Genomic DNA, 26,545 nt, shown 5'->3' with positions numbered 1-26,545 from the left:
AATTCTGTGGATAGTTCTGGCAAAAGGAAATGAGAAAGAATATCCAGTACAGTAAGAGTGTAAAGGGCAGGGGGGGAACCTGGGTGGCTCAGTCCATTAAGTGCAGGACTCTTGGCTTTGGCTCAGGTCAGAATCTCAGGGGCGTGAGAACCAGTTGGCCTGGGATTCTTTCCCCTATCCTGTCCCTCCCCCTGTGGTCCTCCCCACCACCACCATTCTTGCACACATGTGTGTGTGCCATAAATAAATAAATAAATAAATAAATAAATAAATAAATAAATATCTTAAAGAATGTAAAAAGATGAGATATTGAGAGACATTTTGAAAATGTGTTCATATGTGTTTGGTTGATCTCTGATAAATAAAGTCTGGAATCTTAGAGATCATAGTAGAGTTGTATACATGGAGATGATGACTAAGTTTGTGGGATCAGATTCATTTTCCTTCAAGTGAGTTTAGGTCAGGAAGAGAAGAGACTGAGGGAAGGATCTAGGGGTAGTAACTAATAAAATGTCACACAGAGGAAAAAAAGGCGATGAAGGAAAGTCAGAAGAAGTAGGAGGCAAATCATGGGAGATGAATGTCATAAAAACCTATTTAGTTAGAGGCACCTATTTGAGTTAGGTGAAAAAAAAGTTTTAGTAGCTTAGTACACTATACACAAATAAGAAAGGGAAAACATCATCAGATTTTGTATTTAGAAGATCTTTGATGAATTAAGAGGAAGCAATTTGGGCCACGTGGTAGGGACAGAAGTCTTGCTGAGTTTTGAAGTGAGGGATGAGGAGATAGAAGCAAAAGTTTCGTGAATAAGAAAATTGGAGAGTGGGGAAATAACATGAGCCATTGCTGGGTTTGAGGAATTTTAGTTTTAGAAATAAAACAAAGAGGAAATATGTGTTTTTAATTTAATTTATTCTTTTAAATTTTAATTTTAAATTATTTTTAGGAATAAAATAAAGAGGAAGGATGAGCCAGAGCAATATAAAAACTAAAGTTGAAGGTCAGAAAGGTGGAACTAATAGAGCCAGACACTGGAAACCACAGAAAGCAGTGACATCAAGGACCCAACTGGAGAATAAGCCTTAGAAGAGACATTTCCTTCTTGGAAAATCAAAATATATAAGAAAGGAGAGGCAGGAGTGTAGATGAACTTTTATTTTTTGGGAAGCATTACATGAAGTGCGGAATGACCTTCAGTTTCTCAATGGAGGAGGAAGTAAGATAGGGAAGTTGGGGAGGGCAAAGATAGGCAAACAAGGAAAAGGGATTGGAAAGATTCTGGGGGTAGCCATTCTGAGAAATGGGAAGATAAATCAACCAAGGGAAAAAAATAGCACAGAGCATTGTTCCTCGATAGATGTTTCCCGAGTACTATTTATCACATGATGTGGAGCTGTATGGATACAAGAGGGAGAGAAAACAGCTTTTCTTTTCCAGGTAAATCTATCTGGGGAGGCAATACACAAAAATAGCTGTAAAGGAAGAGGTATAACATAAGAACCAAGTGAATATATGCTGTAAATGCAAAATGAATGCAAAGGTAACTATGGGACTGTTTCTTGGAGGACATAGTAGTTCTTGAAGGGTACTTGGAACTTCAGCAGGCAAAGATGGTGGGTGGCTGTTGGGGAAGGTTACATTGAGCACATGAAGTCTTATGTGGATCATAAAGAAAAGGTAGGACAATAACCTTTTTGGATGTAGACATATAGGTAGGACATTACAAGCACAGAACTTAAAATCAACAGACCAAAAGTATGGAAGGGCCAAACCAGTTCACTTTTTACCCAGGACACAGTCTTCATGTAATTAGATCACATCGGGGTCCCCTTTCTAGAGAGCCTTGTGTGGCAGGTGGAAAAGTTGGGACTTTTCCCAGGAGACATGAGGAAGCCATTGGAAGTTCTGAAACTCGGGAAGAATGTAACTACAGTGATGTTTTAGTAACATGATGGTAGCTGCCATGAAATACAGATTGGAAAGCTCTGTAACAGTCTAGGCAAGAAGCACTCAAGACTTTCTTCACTGTTTAAATCTGGTGAATGTTGTAATTACCAGGAGAAGCCTGTTTTACCCCATCATCATAAAGTCATCACTCCCCCCCTCACTTTTTCCTATCTTCGGTATCTTTGATTTCTGCTTCATTAATTCTTCCAAACTTTCAGTCTTCTTCTTAGCTCCTACCCTTTGCTGTTGGCCTTGTTTGGTTTGTCTTCCACTGCTCTATCTGTATGAGCTGTTCTGCTCTGTTCTTACTTGATTCAGAGAGTAAGCCTGCACATTTGGGCCTAGCCACAGGAGAGTCCAATCAACTGAGGACCTGATGTTCCGTTCCTAATGTTACTGCCATATTCCATAATATTTGCTAAGCTGTAATGGTCACTAATGTTTGATGTCATTTTATTGAATAAATTCAATAAAGTATTTCTTCTTTTTTCCATGGGATTATAACTAACAGATGAGCATGTCAAATTTAGTGTGGTTGTATTTTTGAGTAGGAGATAAGGATAGTTGCTCCAGTAACCCTATACGTTTATTAAGTTTTCACATAATTGTATTCGGACTTGAAAGTCTTTAAAATTAAATTCAGAAAATCATATATGTTAACTTGATCTTGAAGCTCACCTTGGAATACTAAAATATTGCCATTGGTTTTCTGTCTGGATACATTGTTTTCTTATTTAATAAATTCTCAGTTTCTGCCTTCCCTTACAGTGACTTAGACTCTGAAACATAGTAAACATTTAAGTATATGAGGTGAAAATGTATATAAAAATGAATGGAAATGAATAGAAAGTAGTCTTGGATCTGGCATGTGGATATATCTACACAACAGTTTGTTCCCTCTGCCATTTGAATCCATAATAACCTTCCTTTAAAAGCATCATTACACTAGTTTCTAAGTATCTCAAAATTATCTTTAAGGCTTTAGGAAAGTAGAAATTTTGAGTAACTAATGCTTAATGCAAATTGTGCCAAAGGCAGTAAGAAAACATCGAGTACCTAAGATCGTCTTTTAAATTATATTTCATAAATGATTCACTCCTGCATTTCTGCTTGGACGCTTCTACATGAACCTTTTTTTCTTCCTTTTTCTTCAGTGAAAGAGGACAAACTTGGTTTTATCTCAAGAGCTCAAGAAAGGGTAAAAAATGGGTAGAAAGAAGTCTTTATTGTGGAAAATGAATCCATTTTGAAGTTCAACTGGAATAAGCAATTTTTGAATTTTGGGTAGACAATTTATCCAACTTCATAATTAACTTGATTATTTGATTTATTATGTAAACAAAGTATAATGTTTCTGAAAGCCTATAAATAATCACTTTTTCCAACCATGAAAGATTAAGTGAAAACAAAGGGAGTGAACAAAAAAGGGGGGGTCACAGATCTGTATCTGTATGGAGGCAGAGGGCAGTACTTTTGGGGAGTGCAATTTACATGAGCATCTGGGTCTTTTGTCATGTTTTGGATGGATGACCTGAGTCTGATATATTGGTGAATAGCATTAACAAAGGTCTGGTTGTCAAAGGCTAGAAAGAAAAATGCAATTAGCCACAGCAATGAGGTGATGTCTGTGTTTGGGGGAAAAAATCGACACCTAACTGGCAATAGAAAACACTGAAATGAATCAGTAAAAGGCCAGATTTTGTGTGTGTGCATGTGTGTGTGTATGTATTACATAATGATCTTAACTCAGTAGGATATGACAACATGTCATTTTTTGTTAATGTTTGGTTTATGTGATGCAAGTGAATGTGTACCTGTTACCAAAGAAATGACATGAACCCAATGAATTTTTAACTTGTAACACACCAACCTGACATTTGTAATACTGTTTGTTTCCATTTAAAGAAAATTAGAGGGATCCCTGGGTGGCGCAGTGGTTTGGCGCCTGCCTTTGGCCCAGGGCGCGATCCTGGAGACCCGGGATCGAATCCCACATCGGTCTCCCGGTGCATGGAGCCTGCTTCTCCCTCTGCCTGTATCTCTACCTCTCTCTCTCTCTCTCTCTCTCTCTCTCTGTGACTATCATTAAAAAAATTAGAAATAAATAAAAGTGCACTTGGAGTCCAAAAGAAGTTTGCTCTTTTTTTGGTCTAATTTTTTTTTCTTTATAAACCATGCTATCCATAGTAGAGAAGCATATCTAATCTTCCAATTAGGTCAGGCCCCAGGATAATCAATCTCTTTAACAGCAGATGCCTTGTTTTAGCAAATGAATGCTTGGTTTCAAAAGCAGTTTTGTGTTGAGAGAGGAGTGCAGTTGGCATGGGTGATTAGAACTCTTTTAAACCCTATAAAACGCTTCTGTAGATTGTTTTATGCCCACACTTTGTGAACTGAAGTAAATGCTGTATATCTCCATCTTGAAATGAACATGGCAGGGACTTTATACAGCCTGTGAGAACATCAACATGTATATAAATGGAATTATCTGAAGAAAAACATTTTTATGTCCATTTGAATTAAACCGTGATTTTGATAACATTTAAAACTAGTGAATATGTTTTTAGTTAGTGAGCTTCATATTAATTAAATATGCTTCTTAAGGAGTATAGCTTAATTATTGGGTTAGCATTTTTAAAACTGAAAACTACAATGGCAAGTTAACAGGATTCTTATATTTATTGTTTGGCCTACATTTACACGAATCTGCAAATGCCTCCCTTCATGTCTAATGCCTTTTCAGTTCTTATTCACATCATGCGTCAATGAGCAGTGTGCAAGACAACTCTGAAATCAGGAAAAAATCATTTAACATTGAAGTTTATAAGCTGTATATTAAGTAAAAACTATAGATTGACTTTATTTTGCTCGAAACAACTAATTTAATATGTGTTGAAATATAGTGAAATACATTTCACTATGGTATAACAAAAAAAATCTCTAAGACTTCAGTAAATTATTTTACATAATGTTCAAAATCTGATTGCTAGACCTCATCAGTTATGCCTGAATGTGATACATAAAATAATTCAGAAGGCCACATGAATATTTATTTCCTTTTTTAAGCGAGTAGTCATATAATAAGAAGCATTGAGTTGAAACATTTGCAAAGTAGTTAAGAAAAAAAGCACTCACTTGCATATTTGAGATGTTTTCATTTCAACTTTATTGTATAATAGTTCTACCAATACTTCTCCCCTCTTAAAAATTGTTTCAATCGTGTCTAATCTGTGGAAAGTTAATATTTTCCATAGTGAAAGTGGATAAGACAGCTGAGGAAAAATTAAAAGCATATAGTCTTTAATTTAAGAAACATTTGATACTAATTACTTCCTACCCTTCACAAGACTTAAATGTTGGTGAATGTATAGGATTACATTACTTTTTTAAGCAAGGTTTTAAGGCCAAATTTGGTAGATAAGGTAGAGGTCCGGTAAGATGAGATTTTTAAAATACAAGCATTTTTTTAAATACAGTCATTCTTTATAATACCAAATACCAGAATAGAACTGTGGCAATCCACTTGTGCTTATTCTAACTCATAATAGCATTTTTTCTTTCTTTTTTTCTTTCTTTCCATTTATTTATGCGAAAAATCCACTTTAATAATCTAGCTTCAGCTCAGTTGACAACTTCTCAAGTGTAAGAGAAGTCTTTCCAAGAGGCCTCAATCCACTAAGAGGTTACAGCTCAGAGAAGGGAAGAGCTCCAAGAAGCCCTGGAAGGGGCTGATGGTCTGGAGGACTCCTGAGGTGCAGGCGGTCTCCTGGATGGAGTACATGGCCAGCTGGGGGCTGCCTAAATCTAGAAGCTGCAGGCCCAGCCGAGAAGCCAAGAGAGGTCCGATGGTGGTCCCACAGGGAGAGGCATTCCGCACCATGAGATCCTGCAGGGGCACCCCGACACTGTTGGCCACCTGTCAGATCAGGGCCTCGGAAACCGCATTCGAGGCACAGCGCTGCTTGCTGTTCACCATGATCACAGGGCCCTTGTGGAAAAGGGGCCTGTGGTTCTCCTCGTGCTTGTCTGGGTGGTTGGGGTGCACGGCGTGGGCCACGTCTGCGTTGATCATGTAGAATTTGGGGATGGCTTCCTCGACCCCCGTCAGGTGCTGGGAGGGGGCCGAGATGCGGCGCAGCACCAGCTGTCAGCAGTGACTGAGCCCCCTGGGCACCCTCGGAGCCCGCCTCTTCGTTGTCATAGAGAGCGACCATGCACAGTGGGGCTCCAGGGCCAAAGAGGCAGGGGCCACACAGGAGTCGATCAAAGCCTGCAGGGCACAGAAGCAGCTGTGCAGATTGTCTAGCCAGGCGCAAAGATGAACTCCTCATAGGCACCAGCCAGGACCGCAGGCTGCGTGCCAGCAAGGCCCAGCTCCACCTCCAAGATCTCCTCGGGGCTCAGTCCCAGAGGGGCCACAGAAGGGACATGAGAAGGAGTGGTGGCGGTCATCTGCAGCATTGAGAGGCCCAGGCTCAGGAGTCCCCTTCTCCAGCTCCTCCGGGACAGCTGCGGCAAGAATGGGGACTAAGGGCAGCTCCCTGTGGGGCCCAAAGTTCTCGTTGACATTTCACGGCAGAGGGATGGCCAGGTGGGGGATGGGGAGAATGGGCCGGTGCACGTGCCCCAGCCGCTGACCCAGCCGGCCTGAGGGAGGGCACTTGACAAGGACGCGTCCAGCCAAGGTCAGGTCCCCGTCGGACCGGGTGCTCCAGATCCCACAGCAGAGGTCTCCACGCCAACCTGCTGGAAGCCCACCTGGCTACGGCGGGAGCGCCGTTGCACCCGGAGGCAGGGACTGTCCGGGTGGGCCCCGGTGAGGCTGAAACCATTGCCAGGAACACCCTGGCCTCCCACAGCACAAGCGATGATCTGATGATCGTGGAGGAGCTCCCGGGCAGGAAGTACTTGCTCTCCGGCTTGATATCCCAGCTCTCCGTCTCTTTGAGTTCATGGAAGGCAGCCTGGAGGAGGCAGCTGCGGCACTGGGCCACCGCGTGGAAAGGAGGGGGCTTTTTAAATTTATTATTATTTTTTTACAAATTTATTTTTTGTTGGTGTTCAATTTGCCAACATATAGAATACCACCCAGTGCTCATCCCCTCAAGTGACCACTCAGTGCCCATCACCCAGTCACCCACACCCGCCGCCCACCTCCCCTTCCACCACCCCTAGTTCATTTCCCAGAGTTAGGAGTCTCTCATGTTCTGTCTCCCTTTCTGATATTTCCCACTCATTTGTTCTCCTTTCCCCTTTATTCCCTGTCACTATTTTTTATATTCCCCAAATGAATGAGACCATATAATGTTTGTCCCTCTCTGATTGACTTACTTCACTCAGCATAATACCCTCCAGTTCCATCCACGTCGAAGCAAATGGTGGGTATTTGTCATTTCTAATGGCTGAGGAAGATTCCAGTGTATACATACACCACATCTTCGTTATCCATTCATCTTTCGATAGACACTGAGGCTCCTTCCACAGTTTGGCTATTGCGGACATTGCTGCTAGAAACATCGTGCAGGTGTCCCGCGTTTCATTGCATCTGTATCTTTGGGGTAAGTCCCCAGCAGTGCAATTGCTGGGTCGTAGGGCAGGTCTATTTTTACCTCTTTGAGGAACCTCCACAGTTTTCCAGAGTGGCTGCACCAGTTCACATTCCCACCCACAGTGCGGGAGGGTTCCCCTTTCTCCGCATCCTCTCCAACATCTGTGGTTTCCTGTCTTGTTAATTTTCCCCATTCTCACTGGTGTGAGGTGGGATCTCATTGTGGTTTTGATTTGTAGTTCCCTGATGGCAAGTGATGCAGAGCATTTTCTCATGTGCGTGTTGGTCATGTCTGTGTCTTCCTCTGTGAGATTTCTGTTCATGAGATGACAGAAGGTTTAGTTAGAAAGGACAGATCACATTTCCTGCTGTTTGACTTTCATTTTGTTTTCTCCAGTTTGAATTACTGAAAAAGAAGTGGGAAGGATCAGTTAGCATTCCTCACGCCACTAAGGAGGCTTCCTGTCAAATTATATGGAAGGTGGGTATAACTCCTCATTTTGTTGTATGAGACTATTTTTAAATTTTCTGGAGAGATAATTGGAGAATCGCTCAAGCATGTTTGAGGATCGGGAGTGATCCTCCCGGAGGAGATGGAGAAGATGCTGAAAGCGGCGCCCGCCGAGCAGAGCGGCTCCTGGAGCCCAGGGAGCCGCAGGCGGAGCTCCCGGCAGGCCCGGGCGGAGGAGCGGAGGAGGCGGGAACCGGTGCGGCGGAGGCGACACAGGAGAGCGCAGGAGGCAGCAGCTGGTGGAGAAGGAGGTCAAGGTGCGAGAGAAACAGTTTTCCCAGGCACGACCCCTGCCCCGCTACGTGCCAGTCCCGAAGGAGGACTTTGACCTGAAGACCCACGTCGAGTGTCGGCGGCGCCGCTGGCTGCCTGCGCGGTGCTTAGCAGCCAGGTCTGCCGGTCCTCGGTCGAGATGCTGGCGAGATTCAGTCCTGGCAGAAGCGCCGGGTTGGCCTCGACCGGCTCAGGCGCACCCTTTCCCGTTATGTGGACAGGCACGAGCCGGAGCTGAAGGGGGTCATCTGCTTCCAGGCCATCGCGGAAGTGTACGCAGACCCCCTGCGCAGTGCGGCCAAGAGCCCGAACCCAGCCCTCACCTCCGGGTGAAGCCCCGCCGCGGTGCTGCAGGGTGGCCCCGCCCGCAGAGGCCACGCGCACCTGGACGGACGTCATCGCCCGGGAGCGGAGGCCTACACTCAGCTCCTGAACGGACTGTGGTCGGGGCCCGGACTCCTGCTGCCCCCCGAGACAGAGCCGCACGCTGGGCCCTCGGCCACGCGGGAGCGCTCCCCGGGCCCTGGGGGGTGGGGGGAGCGGAGCGCCGCCGGGGCTCCTGTGCCAGGCTGCGTGCTCTTCTGTACGGAGCTCGGCCCCTAACGTACCGGCCAATGGATAAAAAGTGGGGAGGCTCCTGGGAACTCAGAATTTGCAATAACCCTTCGGGGTCCTGACCCAGGCCTGCCCGGGCTGAGGAGCCGGTGCAGAGGGGGCCTCGAGCTCTGACCGGCCCCTGCGCTCCCCAGCCCGTGTTCTCTTTCACAAAGGACAAATTATGGTACCGGAATCTGCCAAAGATCCCCTCCTGCCTCAGCCCCCCTTTGCAGGGGCCTCGGAGGCTGAGGAGAGCCACATCCAGATTGGGGAACCAGCTCAGGCGGTGCACTTGTCAAACCCCGCTCCACCCTGCTCTCCTGCATTTTATTACTTTGTTCAAGGGCCAGAGACCTCAGGTGTCATCCTTGAGGTCCCAGCCCCGTCCCCTTTTTGCAGACCCCAAACTCTGATCTCCATGGTGACTGCTTCACCGCCATGGTTACAGACTCCTAGCCTGGGCTCTGTGGCTCTGCCCATGCTTCTACTGTGGGCCCACCTGAGGGTACCTCCTGCCATCTCTCCAGCCCAGGACCTTGTGCTTCTCACGCTGGGAGTGGGGGAAGGGACCAGACACCCCCTCTTTGCCCTCCACCTGTGTCTCCAGGCCTGATGCACAGCATGTGGCCCCCCAGCCCAGCCCTCTCCCTTCCACTGGTGCCTTGCTTAGAGCCAGAAGGGACGAAGCCCCTGACATCCAGAGACTGGAAGAGGAAGGGAGCTGATGGGAACTGCGGCTACACGGGTTCTGTACAGGCTGGGTTTCTAACAGGGTTGGAGGGCTGCTCAGACGCTCCAGGGAGAACCTGAGCAGGAGAGGAGGCAGCAGAGAGAGAGGATCCTGAGGTGTGGCTGCCCTCCCTTCAGCATCAGAAGGGTGACAGAAATGGAGAGCAGAGGACCAGGCCACCAGCTGCCTGGCCTTGGCCCTTCACACCTTAACACTAAGCCCACCTCCTTGCCCACCACTGGGCAGTGGCTGCTAGGCCCCAGGCTGGGTGACTTTCAGTATTTGTAAGCATCTGAACAGAATAATAAAGCATTTGGAGTACGTGTTTGGGGGAAAAAAAGAGGAGGGTGGGTGACTCAGTGATTGAGCATCTGCCTTTGGCTCAGGTTGTGATCCTGGGGTTCTGGGATCGAGTCCCACACCAGGTTCCCCGCAGGGAGCCTGCTTCTCCCTCTGCCTATGTCTCGGCATTTTCTCTCATGGATAACTAGATAAAATATTTTAAAGAAAAGAATATTTGAGGATCATGACAAAAAGAAGAAACCTTGATTATTGATTATCAAATAATAACTTGGTATCTGATTACTGCTTATAATCAGTATATATATATATATTGCCAATATATATTTTGCCAAATATATTGCCAATAATATATTTGCCAATATATATTTTGCCAAATATATTGCCAATTATATATTTTTATTTGTGATATTATGTATGTATTAAACATTTCAGTATTTAATATGAGTGGAATACATTTTTTTAGCTGTTTGAGGAAAAAGAAAGCGAGAGAGGCTTTCCACATCAGTCCCTGAGTTGTAGCAGTTTAGTGTGAAATGCTTGAAACACATGATGTTTTTAACTGTCATATTTAATTCTTATACATGTTTGGCTAAGTATGAAGTAATAGAAATCAGAAGCATTTTTATGTGGTTGGAAACTGGCTGATTTTTATTAGTCATGAAAGTTTTAAAGGTAGTGACTCGAGCTCTGAGATATATCTTCATTTCTACTTTAACCTTTTAAAATTATTTAGATACAAATTATTTGCTGCAACAAGGTAATGTCAATTATGAGGTTATTACTTTTGGATTTTAAAGCACTTGAGTTTACTTATACTGGGTTAGTAAAATTGTCTTTAAAAATATCCATATCTACTTATAATTCCTCAGGAATTAAAAATATTACATGATAAAATGTAATTAACAGAGATTTCATCAAAGAGGAGATATGGATAGCAAATAAGCACGTGAAAAGTTGATTGGCTTATTAGTAATTATGGATTTGCAAATTATAACCAAAATTAAATACCATTATATACCATTGAATACCATTAAATACCATTAAGTATTATTATTATTAGAGTCGCAAGGATAAAAAACATCCTAAGTGCTGATGAAGATGCAAAACAACTGTAACTCTCATACATTGATTGCTAGTGGGAATACAAAATGGTTCGACCAACATGGAATACAATTTCTCAGTTTCATTTTTTTAATATTTTATTTATTTGTTCCTGAGAGACACAGAGAGAGAGGCAGAGACAGGCAGAGGGAGAAGCAGGTTCCCTGCTGGGAGCCCGTCGTGGTACTCGATCCTGGGACCCTGGGGTCATGAACCAAGCCGAAGGCAGACGTTCAACCACTGAGCCACCCAGATGTCCCATATGATTCCATTTAAATAATAACATTTTGGAAAAGACAGAATTATGGGTGCAGAACACAGGCCAGGGTCACCAAGACACAGGGAAAGGAGATTGACTACAAAATGCTGTGAGAGGACATTTTCAGGGGACAGAATTGCTCTGTATCTTGATTGTGGCATATGTACCTACCTACATACGCTCAAGAATACTCACTGATCTATAAACTCAAAAAGGTGAACATGATGCAAGTAAATTATGCTTCAATAAACCTGACAAAATAAAGCATTCATGATGTTATTTTTAAAAAGTCTTATTTGTGGATTTCAAAGTTCCCAAATATTCTGAATGAGTGGAATTAAATATTATAGGCTGATTCTGCTGAGACTTCAACTTTAGACTTTGTTTAAAAGGGATGTAAATTAAAAAAAATAAAGTGTGTTTGGATGGTTCCCTTGGTTAACCATCAGACTCCTGGTTTCATCTCAGGTTAAGAACTCAGGACCCTGAGACCCACTGCTAACCCTGAGCTGGCTCTGCAGGGAGTTTGCTTGAAGATTCGCGCCTCTGCACCTTCACCACCTGTGTTCAATCTCTCTCTCACTCTCAAGTAAATGAATAAGTCTTAAAAAAAAGGCATGTACATTTTCAGAGGTAACCAATCAGAAAATAACGTCTGTATCATGTAAGGGTTAAAGGAATTAGAAAAAAAATAGCCCGAACAAATTTGATTTTTTTAAAGATTTTATTTATTTATTCATGAGAGAAGCAGAGACACAGGCAGAGGGAGAAGCAGGCTCCCTGCAGTGAGCCCGATGTGGGACTCGATCCTGCATCTCCAGGTTCACATCCTGGGTTGAAGGCAAATGCTAAACCCTTGAGCCACCAGGGGATCCCTTTCTTTTTTTTTCCCAATCAATAAACATTCGTTGCCCATTTACAATGTGCTAAACACTAGGCACTGTGCATACAGACAAAAGGCGCACTGACTGCTCCCAAGGAGTTTATTAACAAGTTGGGGCCACAACAAAATAAATAGTTAAAATACGATGCGGTCAGAAGGGAGGGGCAAGATGGCAGAAGAGTAGGGTCCCCAAGTCACCTGTCCCCACCAAATTACCTAGATAAGCTTCAAATCATCGAATTTGGCCTGAGATTTAAAGAGAGAACAGCTGGAATGCTACAGTGAGAAGAGTTTGTGCTGCTATCAAGGTAGGAAGACGGGGAAAAAAGAAATAAAGAAACAAAAGGCATCCAAGCAGGAGGGGCCCCGCAAGGAGCCAGGCAAAGGCCGGGGCGAGTGTCCCCAGGACAGGAGAGCCCCGTCCCAGAGAAGCAGGAGCTTCACCAATCTTCCCGGGGAAAAAGGAGCCCGCAGTGAGTTAGAGCAGGACCCCAGGAGGGCAGGGATGCCCCCAGGCTCCCTGGGACACTAACAGAGCACCTGCACCTCCAGGAGAGTGCACCGAGGTCCCTATAGCACTGCAGCATGAGCAGGGCTTGACACAGGATCAGCTCAGAAGGGGCTGCATGGCCAGGAGCATGAATCCAACAGCACAGGCCCAGGAGCACAGGGCGCTGGGGACACAGCCCAGGATCCAGCCTCCCCTTGGGACAGTCAGAGGCCGGGAGGGGTCAGGATACAAAATCAATGCCCAGAAGTCAGTGGCATTTCTATACACTAGCAATGAGACTGAAGAAAAAGAAATGAAGGAGTCCATCCCATTTACAATTACACCCGAAAGCATAAGATACCTGGTAATAAACCTAACTAAAGAGGTAAAGGATATATACCCTAAAAACTATAGAACACTTCTGAAAGAAATTGAGGAAGACAATTGACAGGGAATAAAATAAAGGGGAAAGAAGAAAAAATGAGAGGGAAATATCAGAAAGGGAGACAGGACATGTAGACTCCTAACTCTGGGAAATGAACTAGGGATGGTGAAAGGGGAAGAGAGCATGGGGTGTGGGTGAATGAGTGATGGGCACTGAGGGGGCACTTGACGGGATGAACATTGGGTGTTATTCTGTTTGTTGGCAAATTGAATACCAATAAAAATAAATTTATTATAAAAAAAATTCTAAAAAATTTTTCTTAACTATCTACTTTTCTAGTTGATCTCATGTGGAAAATTAAGCTGATTTCTTTTACATCCTTTTACATAAGTGAGAAGATAAGGTATTTAATACTCTTTCATATTTATAGATCATCTTCCAAATTACAGCCAATATGATTTTTTATTTGGCAACAAACATTTTAAAAAAATCTAATGAACAACAACAACAAAAAATCTAATGAACAAAAATTTGAAGAAAGAGAAAAATGCTCCACATTTGGCACTCAGTCCAAGGTTGACACTGTAAAGATTTTCTTCTTTCTTATTCTTTACTAAATTAAGAGTATCTTTATGTTTAAAAAAAATGAGATTGCACATAAGGAGCAAAACTTCAAAATTACTTAAAATAGAAGTGTTTCATTGAATTGTTTTATATCGTTTTAATTTGGGTGAAGTAATTGTAAATGGGATGGACTACTTTATTTCTCTTTCTTCAGTCTCATTGTTAGTGTATAGAAATGCCATTGTTTTATGGGCATTGATTTTGTATCCTGCCACACTACCAAATTGCTGTATGAGTTCTAACAATCTTGGAGTGGAGTCTTTTGGGTTTTCTATGTAGAGTATCATGTCATCGGTGAAGAGGGAGAGTTTGACTTCTTCTTTGCCAATTTGAATGCCTTTAATGTCTTTTTGTTGTCTGATTGCTGAGGCAAGGACTTCCAATACTATGGTGAATAGCAGTGGTGAGAGTGGACATCCCTGTCTGGTTCCTGATCTTAGGGGAAAGGCTCCCAGTGCTTCCCCATTGAAAATTATATTTCCTGTGAGATGTTCGTAGATGGCCTTTCAGATGTTGAGGAATGTTCCCTCTATCCCTACACTCTGAAGAGTTTTGATCAGGAATGGATGCTGTATTTTGTCAAATGCTTTCTCTGCATCTAATGAGAGGATCCTATGGTTCTTGGTTTTTCTCTTGCTGATATGATGAATCACACTGATTGTTTTACGAGTGTTGAACCAGCCTTGTTCCCCGGGGATAAATCCTACTTGGTCGTGGTGAATAATTTTCTTAATGTGCTGTTGGATCCTATTGGCTAGTATCTTGTTGAGAATTTTTGCATCCATGTTCATCAGGGATATTGGTCTGTAATTCTCCTTTTAGTGGGGTCTTTGTCTGGTTTTGGAATTAAGGTGATTCTGGCTTCATAGAACGAATTTGGAAGTACTCCATCTCTTTCTATCTTTCCAAACAGCTTTAGTAGAATAGGTATGGTTTCTTCTTTAAACGTTTGATAGAATTCCCCTGGGAAGCCATCTGGCCCTGGACTTGTGTGTCTTGGGAGGGTTTTGATAACTGCTTCAATTTCCTCCCTGGTTATTGGCCTGTTCAGGTTTTCTATTTCTTCCTGTTCGATTTTTGGTAGTTTGTAGCTTTCCAGGAATGGGTCCATTTCTTCTAGATTGCCTAATTTATTGGCGTATAGCTGTTGATAATATGTTTTTAAAATCGTTTGCATTTCCTTGGTGTTGGTAGTGATCTCTCCTTTCTCATTCATGATTTTATTAATTTGAGTCTTCTCTCTCTTCTTTTTAATAAGGCTGGCTAATGGTTTATCTATCCTATTAATTTTTTCATAAAACCAATTCCTGGTTTTGTTGATCTGTTCCACAGTTCTTCTGGTCTCGATTTCGTTGAGTTCTGCTCGAATCTTAATTAACTCCCTTCTTCTGTGGGGTGGAGGATCTATTTGCTGTATTTTCTCTAGCTCCTTTAGGTGTAAGGTTAGTTTTGTATTTGAATTCTTTCCAGTTTTTGGATGGATGCTTGTATTGCGATGTATTTCCCCCTCAGGACTGCTTTTGCTGTATCCCAAAGATTTTGTATGGTTGTATCTTCATTCTCATTAGTTTCCATGAATATTTTTAATTCTTCCTTAATTTCCTGGTTGACCGTTTCATCTTTTAGCAAGATGGTCCTTAACCTCCACGTGTTTGAAGTCCTTCCAAACTTCTTATTGTGATTTAGTTCTAATTTCAAGGCATTATGATCTGAGAATATGCAGGGGACGATCCCAATCTTTTAGTATCAGTTAAGACCTGATTTGTGACCCAGTATGTGGTCTATTCTGGAGAAAGTTCCATGTGCACTTGAGAACAATGTGTATTCAGGTGAGTTTGGATGTAAAGTTCTGTAGGTATCTGTGGAATCCATCTGGTCCAGTGTATCATTTAAATCTCTCATTTCTTTGTAGATGTTGTGTTTAGAAGACCTATTGAGTGTAGAAAGTGCTAGATTGAAGTCACCAAGTATAAGTCCAAGTATAAGTGTAGTATTATCGAATTATGTCTTAACTTTGGCATTGTGTAACTCTGTGGAAGAGAGGACTGTTTCTGATTCTTTCTTTTGAGGTAAGGTTTTCCTTCTAGTCATTTTGCTCAGTGCAGAGTGGCCAAAAACAAGTTGTATTGGGAAAAGGAGAAAAAGAGAGGAGGGAAAGAATGAAAGAAAAAGGAAATAAGAAGAAAGAAAAGGATGAAAAAAAGAGAAAAAAGAAAAAAGAGAAGAAAAAGAGGAAAAAAGGGGTGGGGGAAAGCAAACAGAAATCAAAAAGGAAAAAAAAAGAGGGGGAGTATCCTGTGGTTCTGTATACTGTAAGTTCCTTGACTTTGGAACTTTCTAGTGCTGGTTGATCAATAATTTGTTTTTCCCATGTCCGCCTTGCTGGTCTTTAAGGGGAGGGTCCTGTTGTGCTGATTTTCAGGTGTTAGCACTTGGGGAAGCTGTTCAGCCCCCTGCCTGGTGCAGGGCTCAGTGACTGATGTTTAAGCTGATTATCTGGTGAGGCCACTGTGAGGCTCAGTGGGGGTTGTTGATCCTGGGAGGCCCCAGGAGGAACAGTAACAGTGGCAGAGGCCAGCTCTGCAGCCCTGGAATCAGCTTCCACAGTAACTACAGAGCTCTCATTGTGCAGGGGTCTGGATGCTCCAGGGGTGGGGCCGCTGTGTGCTCAGCTTGGGGCAGGAGAGTCCTTGTTGTCTTGTGCCCTCCTGGCCTCTGCCTGTCCTGGAGGGAGGCTGGATCCTGGGCTGTGTCCCTGGCACCCTGTGCTCCCGGGCCTGTGCTATTGGAATTGCGATCCTGGCCCCGCAGCTCCCTCTCTGCAGAGCCGCCTGAGCTGCTTTCGAGCTGCTCCCATGGCCTCGTAGCCCCTCCCGTGTGGAGTCTCTGCCAGAGCCGCCTCTGAGCTGCTCCAGGGTCCAGCCGTGCGGGCGCAGCAGCCCTTTAGGGAGCTCGGGACCCTCTCCTGGGGCGCAGGTGCTCTGTTAGTGTCCCAGGGAGCCTGAGGGATCCCTGCCCTCCTGGGATCCTGCTCTAACTCCCTGCAAGGCCTTTCTGCCTGAGAAGATTGGTGAAGCTCCTGCTTCTCCGGGTCGGGGCTCTCCTGTCCTGGGGACACTCACCCTGGCCTTAGCCTGGCTTCCCACAGGGCCCCACCCCCTTGGATGCCTTTTGTTTCTCTATTTCTTTTTCCCCGTCTTCCTACCTTGATAGAAGCATGCACTCTTCTCACTGTAGCATTCCAGAAGTTCTCCATTTAAATCTCAGGCTGAATTCATAGATTTTCAGGATGATTTGAAGGTTATCTAGTTAATTTGGTGGGGACAGGTGACTTAGTGACACTACTCTTCCACCATCTTGTCCCTCCTCCCTCCCAGTTAGTTTTGAAGCAATTTCATGGAAATGGAGCATCCTTTATTTGTACACAATATTAATAAAGATAAGGAATTGGGACTTTGTGTTTTGCTATTTTGCTATTGTCTTGGGTCCAGAGACTCCCTACTTGCCATGAAGCCTGTATGTTGATGGTCAGTTTGTCTTGAGCTGCTCAGGAAACCAAAGTTCTAACAGAAAAATAATCAATTCCAATGAGAAAGAATTATCAAACGTAGGGTCAAAATTTCTATATTCTCTTCCTTTCTTCTGAGAAATTAAAAAAAATCAGAAGATGATTCCATTAATACAAAATCAGAACAAAGAGTGTAGGATTGTTAAAAGTAAGTGAGTGAGCTGTGAGTAACCTAGTAAGCCATTCTTCTCAGTTCCAGAGAAATATTTACCAAGACATCGAACTGCTGGTCTGCTGAGAAAACTTGAGCTATGAACCCCATACAAATTGATAAATTTGAACACTTTTAAACTTTTTTTGAAAGTCAGGATAAAGAAAAAGTGTTTTCTAACATTTTATTATGGTTATTTTCACAAATAAAGCAAAATTGAAAGAATTTTACAGTAAACACCAAAATATCAACGAGGTTATACCATTAATATTTTGTTATGCTTAGTTTTATTACATTTCTGTCTGCATATCCATGCCCCTCAGACAAAAAAAAAGAATATATATGGCATGACACTATTTACATAAATTTCAGAAGAGCAGGCTCAGCTAATCTATGATGTTAGAAGACAAGATGTGGGCAGCCCCGGTGGCTCAGTTGTTTAGCACCGCCTTCAGCCCAGGGTGTGATCCTAGAGACCAGGGATCCAGTCCCACATCAGGTTCCCTGAATGGATCCTGCTTCTCACTCTGCCTGTGTCTCTGCCTCTCTCTGTGTGTGTCTCTCATGAATAAATTTTAAAAAATCTTTAAAAACCTAAAAAGAAAAGAGAAAAGAAGTCAGGATGCCAGCCAGGCTAGCAGGAGAAGATTTCCTGGAAGGGTTCATATGGAACTTTGCACATGATAGTGAAGGAGGATTTCGACCACCTCCATTTTGACCTCAAACTTTCTAATTGATTAAGTTCTTCAATCAGCTTATCTCTTAACTCAGGCAAAACACCCAGCAGGCATAGCATCCCCTGAAGGGTACCCCTTTTCACTAAACCCTGACTTGTTTCTCTGCCTTCGAATCTTGTCAGTGGCAAATGAAATCTTAGTGACGAATAACATGGGTCTATTTGGGAACCCTGTGCTCTTGCTCTCCTCTAACCCGGCTACAATAGTGTCTTATTTCTTGATGTTGATGATAGTTTCACTGGGGTGTTCGATCTGTGAAAATTCACTGAGTTTATATGTGTAATGTGCACAGTTCCAAATGTTATAATTCAAAAAAAACCGATACCACACAGAACTATTATAAAGAGATTAAACTCATATAATAAAATACAGAGGTCATCAGAGTAAATAGAAACCAAACAGAAAAAAAATGAACTATTGGGACTTCATCAAGATAAGAAGCTTTTGCACAGCAAAGGATACAGTCAACAAAACTCAAAGACAACCTACAGAATGGGAGAAGATATTTGCAAATGACATATCAGATAAAGGGCTAGTTTCCAAGATCTATAAAGAACTTCTTAAACTCAACACCAAAGAAACAAACAATCCAATCATGAAATGGGCAAAAGACATGAACAGAAATCTCACAGAGGAAGACATAGACATGGCCAACATGCACATGAGAAAATGCTCTGCATCACTTGCCATCAGGGAAATACAAATCAAAACCACAATGAGATACCACCTCACGCCAGTGAGAATGGGGAAAATTAACAAGGCAGGAAACAACAAATGTTGGAGAGGATGCGGAGAAAAGGGAACCCTCATACACTGTTGGTGGGAATGTGAACTGGTGCAGCCACTCTGGAAAACTGTGTGGAGGTTCCTCAAACAGTTAAAAATAGACCTGCCCTACGACCCAGCAATTGCACTGTTGGGGATTTACCCCAAAGATACAAATGCAATGAAACGCCGGGACACCTGCACCCCGATGTTTATAGCAGCAATGGCCACGATAGCCAAACTGTGGAAGGAGCCTTGGTGTCCAACGAAAGATGAATGGATAAAGAAGATGTGGTTTATGTATACAATGGAATATTACTCAGCTATTAGAAATGACAAATACCCACCATTTGCTTCAACGTGGATGGAACTGGAGGGTATTATGCTGAGTGAAGTAAGTCAGTCGGAGAAGGACAAACATTATATGTTCTCATTCATTTGGGGAATATAAATAATAGTGAAAGGGAATATAAGGGAAGGGGGAAGAAATGTGTGGGAAATATCAGAAAGGGAGACAGAACGTAAAGACTGCTAACTCTGGGAAACGAACTAGGGGTGGTAGAAGGGGAGGAGGGCGGGGGGTGGGAGTGAATGGGTGACAGGCACTGGGGGTTATTCTGTATGTTAGTAAATTGAACACCAATAAAAAATAAATTTAAAAAAATAAAAAAATAAAAAAATAAAAAAAAATAAAAAAAAATCTGATATATTTTTCTTATTGGAGAGATGTTCAAAGCAACCTAAAACTGGAAACTGGAAATAAGGGAGTGCAAAGAGATACACACCAAATATGGATCAAAAAACAAAATAAAACAAAACACTAGTATATTTATTTTTCTAACACTTACTCTGGCTCATCCAAGATTAAATATTCTAATTGTCATTAGCCTCTCCTTGCACCCATTTATTTTATTCACAATTCAAGTAGGTTAAAAATTGGTAAAGATATCAAGGTGAACACCCAATAAAGGATATGCATTCTTCCCTAGCATGAATGGGACATTTTCAAAATGATCACATACTAGAAAATAAAACGAGTATGTCAGTAATCCTCAAATATCAATAAAACAAAGATGACATTCTCTGACCACAATACAAATTAATTTCACAGATTTTAATTTTAAATCTCCAGATCTTTATCCTGAAACCATATACTTCATTCAACTGCCCACTCAGCATAAACACGTGAATGATTAATAAACATCTCAAACACAATGTGGCTAAAAGTGAGCACCTAATTTCCCCCTGCTAGAGTTGCTCCAGCCATAAGTTTCCCTGTCTATAGTGTCTCAGGCCAAAAGACTCAGAGTCATTCTTGTCTCCTCTGGCTTTTAAACCTACACCCAGTTTGTGAGGAAATCCTGAGGACTCTATCTTTAAAAATGACATCTCAGAAAAAAACCACTTCTAGCCACCTGCGCTGTAGTTGCCCTGGCATAAGCCATCTTCTGCACATTTCCTTCTAACAGGTTTGCCATGACCCACTGTGTCTATTTTCAACTATTGCAGCTGACTTGACCCCTTCTGTGGCAAGCTGGAATATGTCACCTCTTGTTAAAATGCTGTAGTGCCTTCCCACTTCATTCAGAAGAAAAGCTGTAGGATGGTCTCTAAGGCTCTCCCAGTCACCTCTAACACATTTCCAGTTTCCTATCTGGATACTCTCCATTGCTCACTCAGCCTCCAGCCTCTCTGTTGGTCCTAGAATGAATCAGGCATGCATTCCTGATTCCTTAAAACTTAGGCTCTACTCTTCCTTTTGCCTAGAAATCTTCAAGAAATACCTTTGGTGAATTACCTCGCCATCTTCAAGTCTTCCCTGAAATTTCTCCTTCTCTCTGAGATTCCATTACAAACCCATTTAATATTGCAGACTTCCCCTCATCCTTAGGCCCTCTTGTGGGTGCTCTGTGTGAATTTGTTGAATATCACAACCTGTGGTATGCAGCTAACACAACACTCATTAAAACAATTATATAACCTACATGCTAATTTTAGGGAAGAAAGATAGGGACTATACATGCTTATTATAAGAAAGAAATACAGGAAATAAACAAGCTAAGTATATAACTCTGTGGTTTCTGGCTAAAATTTTAACCTGATTTTCCTGGTCACATTCACCTGGATAGTCTTCAGACATTTAAAATCATCACTTTCAAAAGAGAAATCATCTTCAGACTGTTCCTCAATTCTTCATATTGTAAATAGTGCCAATATTCACAGTGATCTATTCTGGGAGCATAGAGGAACATCCTTGGCTCGTCCTTCTCCCTGACCCATCTATTCAAACAATCACCAATTTTTGCAAATTTGCATTCTGCAACATCTCTCAAATCCACTTACATTTCTATGCTACTTTGTCCAAATACCAAGATCCAAGATCCATTCACAAGAGTTCTCATTTGCTTTGCTCACTGCCTTTGTAACTGTTCTTTCGGATTTCAACCCAACTCTGCTCCATATCCATTCACTTCATGATAGCTGCTATGGGCTGAATTGTGTCCCCTCAGATTTGCCTGTTGAAGTCCTCCTAACTATTGATACAAAAATACAAAGACTTTGTCCTAAATATGGCTGGTATTCAGTGTTAAGTGGCTGGAGGGCTTACCACCCATTCATAGTCCTTCAAAGACATTGTGTAGATTTTTTTAAGCACGTAAAATGGCTAAATAAATGCCTGCAGGCAACTGCAAGGTTCTCCTTTCTTTCTTTCTTTCTTTCTTTCTTTCTTTCTTTCTTTCTTTCTTTCTTTTAAGGTTCTCCTTTCAAAGGTGTTTTGAGACTGCTTTGGTGTATAAGCTTAAGTTCTACTGTATATAGCATGGCAGCAAAAAACAAGAATACCTATAGATTGTATTCAGCTCAGAAGTATGTTCCTCTGCTCTAAGATTTCAGATCTACTCCCAAAGCTTTGCCTGTTTTATCCATAATATCCATATTGAAAATACTCCTTAGCAATCTACTACTAAATAGAAAAAGTTTACTAAATTAGAATGCTGGTACTTTTAAGACTAATTTGCATTTAATGTAGTAAACTTAAACCCAGACAGTATCTGTGATTGACAACACGTTTTGAAGAAGGTCACCTTGCTTGATATTATAGTATAATATGAATATTTGCCTATTTAAATTTTTTTTAAAGTAGCCACGTTTTAACAGCAGAAGAAGAAGCTAGGAGGAAGGGCTATATTGTTGGTTGGTGGGAAAGGAAGCTCAGAGAAAGCGTTACTCTTCACTTTCCTTACCTCTTTGTTCAAGAGAAGGAAGACTGCCTTGCCCTGGTCCCATAGAGGTGTGGCCATTTTTCATAGGCCCTTACTCTCATACATTCTCTCTTTGGGAATGGACAGACTCATAAAGTTTTGACCACATCACTCAGCATGGGGAGTATAGGGTCTCTGTCACTTACCCCTCTTTTCCTCCACTGACCCTTTGCAGCCCTGGACCTCATCTGTGGGAATGGGAGTCCCCTGCCCAAACTGTCCCACACCATAGACCTTTGCCCTGGCTAGAATTGTCCTTTCCTTTTTTAAAACATTTTTAATTATTTATTCATGAGACACACACACACACACACAGAGGCAGAGACACAGGCAGAGGGAGAAGAAAGCTCCATGTGGGGAGCCTGACTTAGGATTCAACCCTAGGTCTCTAGGATTATGCCCAGAGCCAAAGGCAGATGTTCAACTGCTGATCCACTCAGGCATCCCAGAATTGCCCTTTCCTCACCTACTACTTTTGTGTAGCAATGACATTACATTTCATTTCATGAGGTCTGGATACAACCAAATTTAGTTACATTTCAAGTCGATTCAAGTGTGATTCTACTTGCAAACATCTTGTGGAGGGCTGGTGAAAATAAACTTTAACACACACACACGCACGCGCGGGCACATGCATGCACATTTTCCCTTCTTAGCCAGAAATTGGTACTACTGAAAAAATTGGTGCTAAGCACAGAAGAAATGTTAGAATTCCTGTTTTGGGTAAATACAACTTCTTTCTTACTTAGCAATATCTAAAGAATACATTTATTTTTTTAAAGAATACATTTTCATTCTTCTGCATGTGGATGTCCAATTTTCCAAGCACCATTTATTGAAGAGACTGTCTTTCTTCCAATGGATAGTCTTTCCTCCTTTATCGAATATTAGTTGACCATAAAGTTCAGGGTCCACTTCTGGATTCTCTATTCTGTTCCACTGATCTATGTGTCTGTTTTTGTGCCAGTACCACACTGTCTTGATGACCACAGCTTTGTAGTACAACCTGAAATCTGGCATTGTGATGCCCCCAGATATGGTTTTCTTTTTTAAAATTCCCCTGGCTATTCGGGGTCTTTTCTGATTCCACACAAATCTTAAAATAATTTGTTCTAACTCTCTGAAGAAAGTCCATGGTATTTTGATAGGGATTGCATTAAACGTGTATATTGCCCTGGGTAACATTGACATTTTCACAATATTAATTCTGCCGATCCATGAGCATGGAATATTTTTCCATCTCTTTGTGTCTTCCTCATGTTGGAGAGGATGCGGAGAAAAGGGAACCCTCATACACTGTTGGTGGGAATGTGAACTGGTGCAGCCACTCTGGAAAACTGTGTGGAGGTTCCTCAAACAGTTAAAAATATACCTGCCCTACGACCCAGCAATTGCACTGTTGGGGATTTACCCCAAAGATACAAATGCAATGAAACGCCGGGACACCTGCACCCCGATGTTTATAGCAGCAATGGCCATGATAGCCAAACTGTGGAAGGCGCCTCGGTGTCCAACGAAAGATGAATGGATAAAGAAGATGTGGTTTATGTATACAATGGAATATTACTCAGCTATTAGAAATGACAAATACCCACCATTTGCTTCAACGTGGATGGAACTGGAGGGTATTATGCTGAGTGAAGTAAGTCAGTCAGAGAAGGACAAACATTATATGTTCTCATTCATTTGGGGAATATAAATAATAGTGAAAGGGAATATAAGGGAAGAGAGAAGAAATGTGTGGGAAATATCAGAAAGGGAGACAGAACGTAAAGACTGCTAACTCTGGGAAACGAACTAGGGGTGGTAGAAGGGGAGGAGGGCGGGGGGGTGGGAGTGAATGGGTGACAGGCACTGGGGGTTATTCTGTATGTTAGTAAATTGAACACCAATAAAAATAAATTAAAAAAAAGAATACATTTAAATCTTAAAACAGTTCTGATCATAAAAAGAAATACAGATTGTAGGTCAGGGGAAGATACTGGTCAAAAGTAATCAGTAGGATATATTCCACCTTCCAGAGAACCTGAACCAAAACCTCTTGTCCAGACCGTGCTCCCTTATTATATAGGTACATTTCCCTGCAGACTGTGGACACATTGGAATGACAGTGAGTGTAGTTGCACATGAAAGGCTATTTTTCCCTTACTTTGTATATATATCTACATTAATACCTTAGGGGATATAGAGAATCTTCTTTTCCATCAGTGATTCACAAGGAACTATGACTATATTTTGGAGCTTAAAGAAGGGACAAAATATTAAAGATACTGTATTTATTGTAAATATAGAATTTCAAACTTATTTACAGAGAAATGTAGATGGTGCCATTTTCATTATTAGGTGCCAACCCCATTTCACAAAGAGAAATATGTGCAGTATCTTTAAAATGGTTCCTTTAGCTCATATCCTCCCAGGAACTCCTATTCTATTTGGAGTTTCCCCTAAGACCAATTATTTGATTTTCATGTTGAATATTCCATAAAGAGTTCCACAATTTTCTATTGCCAAGTGAGGTGATCTTCCACTCATATTTCCACAGATGTGAGATAATATCAAATGGGAGGAAAAGTGAAACCAGGGCAGCTCCGGTGGTACAGTGGTTTAGTGTCTCCTGCAGCCCAGGGCGTGATCCTGGAGACCCTGGATCGAGTCCCACGTCGGGCTCTCTGCATGGAGCCTGCTTCTACCTCTGCCTGTGTCTCTGCCTCTCATTCTCTCTGTGTCTCTATGAGTAAATAAATAAATAATATTTAAAAAAAAGAAAAGTGAAACCAGTGGTCTCTAGAAGTGGATATGACTTTTATAAGCATGTGAAGTACAATATATTTTTAATACTCCATGGTTTCTCTGAGCTCGGAATAAGCTTTTCAGCATAAGCTCACATATGTTTCCAAAGGGCTGGATGCTGTCATTTAGCTGGAGGTGGCAATGACAGGTGTGTTCAGTGACATTTTAAAGGTGCAAAATGATAAAAAAACATAATTAGACTTACTTAAATTCTGTCTTCTGGAAGGTATATATCAGAACAAACACATGAAGAAAATAAGATGTGTTGCATCATAGTCCATTATTTTACCTGTGAGATATCAACATTCACTTAGAGGCAAATGCATCTTTAAGTAGGAAAAGATAGGAAGAAAGTAATAGATATTTTGACTCAAGATTGCCATGAAATTTCAACTCTGTAACTATGGTGGCATAAAGTTAAATCTACAATGTTAGAAATGTAGGAAACACCCATGATCTCTCCTGCCATTCGTGAATTGCAAAAGATAATTTCTGTACAAGTCAGTCAAAACACTAGTAGTAGTGTATAATTGTAGAAGATAATTGGGAAGACTGCATTCCCCCAGATTAATGATAATTTTTAAAGGGTATGAATCTTGGGACTTCCATCCACATACTACTGCAATGTGAATAAAATGCCATGTCTACACAATTAACCCAGTGATGCCCATAAAAGTGAATATTACTGATATCATTGTAGCTAATGACTGTGCCTGTAGGCTAATAATGGTCATACCTAGATTTTAACTTTCCTACTGAAATTACATTTCCAAAATGTTTGGGGGCTGCAGTGGTTTTCACAGTTATCTCAACACTTGACAAATAGAAAGCAAAACATAAATCTAAATAATGTATTTAGAAACAACTGGGCATTTGTTCACAGCTTAGCTGTTCATTTCATACTGTTGCCACCCTGCATATGCTGAAAACTTTATGTTTTTATCTATCAACTTCAATTCCATTTTGAATTTAATTTATTGCCTTTACTTACTGAAATTCTCTCCAAGCAGCCCACAGATTTAGGAAAACTTGATCTGACCTTCTGCACATTCTAGGAAGTTGCTTCATAAAATGCTCCAGATGGAAGTGAAGGAGTCATGTTTTAAAGGAGGGATGAAAGAAGAAACAAGTTGGATTATGTGTTTCTTCCATATGAGGTAGACCTTATGGTTCTATGCATATTTTTGTGCATGTGTGATATTCTTTTACACTCTATGCCTGATAGTACCCACATATAGAAAGAGGTAGGTTGCCGCAGGACACAAAAGGCAGTTTAGGAGTACTTCTTTCTACTTATAAAGTGACAGTTTCTGGTTCGTCCAGATTTAAAGACAGAGATCAAATTGAATTTGCTTGTATTCTATCTGCAATGACTTGCAATCCCTATTTTATTTTATTATTATTATTATTAATTTATTTTTTATTGGTGTTCAATTTGTCAACATATAGAATAACACCCAGTCTCATCCCATCAAGTGCACACCTCAGTGCCCGTCACCTAGTCACCCCCACCCCGCCCACCTCCCCTTCCACTACCCCTAGTTCATATCCCAGAGTTAGGAGTCTTTCATGTTCTGTCTCCCTTTCTGACATTTCCCACTTATTTTTTCTCCTTTC

At 41.8% G+C, this 26,545-nt stretch overlaps 1 pseudogene; it reads right to left on the bottom strand.

Annotated features, from left to right (window-relative positions):
• Positions 1-5,092: 5,092 nt before the first annotated feature.
• On the bottom strand, positions 5,093-6,983 carry LOC144309595 (aspartyl aminopeptidase pseudogene; annotated as a pseudogene).
• Between the last annotated feature and the right edge of the window lie 19,562 nt (positions 6,984-26,545).

This window comes from Canis aureus, unplaced genomic scaffold (assembly GCF_053574225.1).
Source record: "Canis aureus isolate CA01 unplaced genomic scaffold, VMU_Caureus_v.1.0 ptg000124l_RagTag, whole genome shotgun sequence".
Classification (NCBI taxonomy): Eukaryota; Metazoa; Chordata; class Mammalia; order Carnivora; family Canidae; genus Canis; species Canis aureus.
This window is presented reverse-complemented; position numbering and strand designations above follow the sequence as displayed.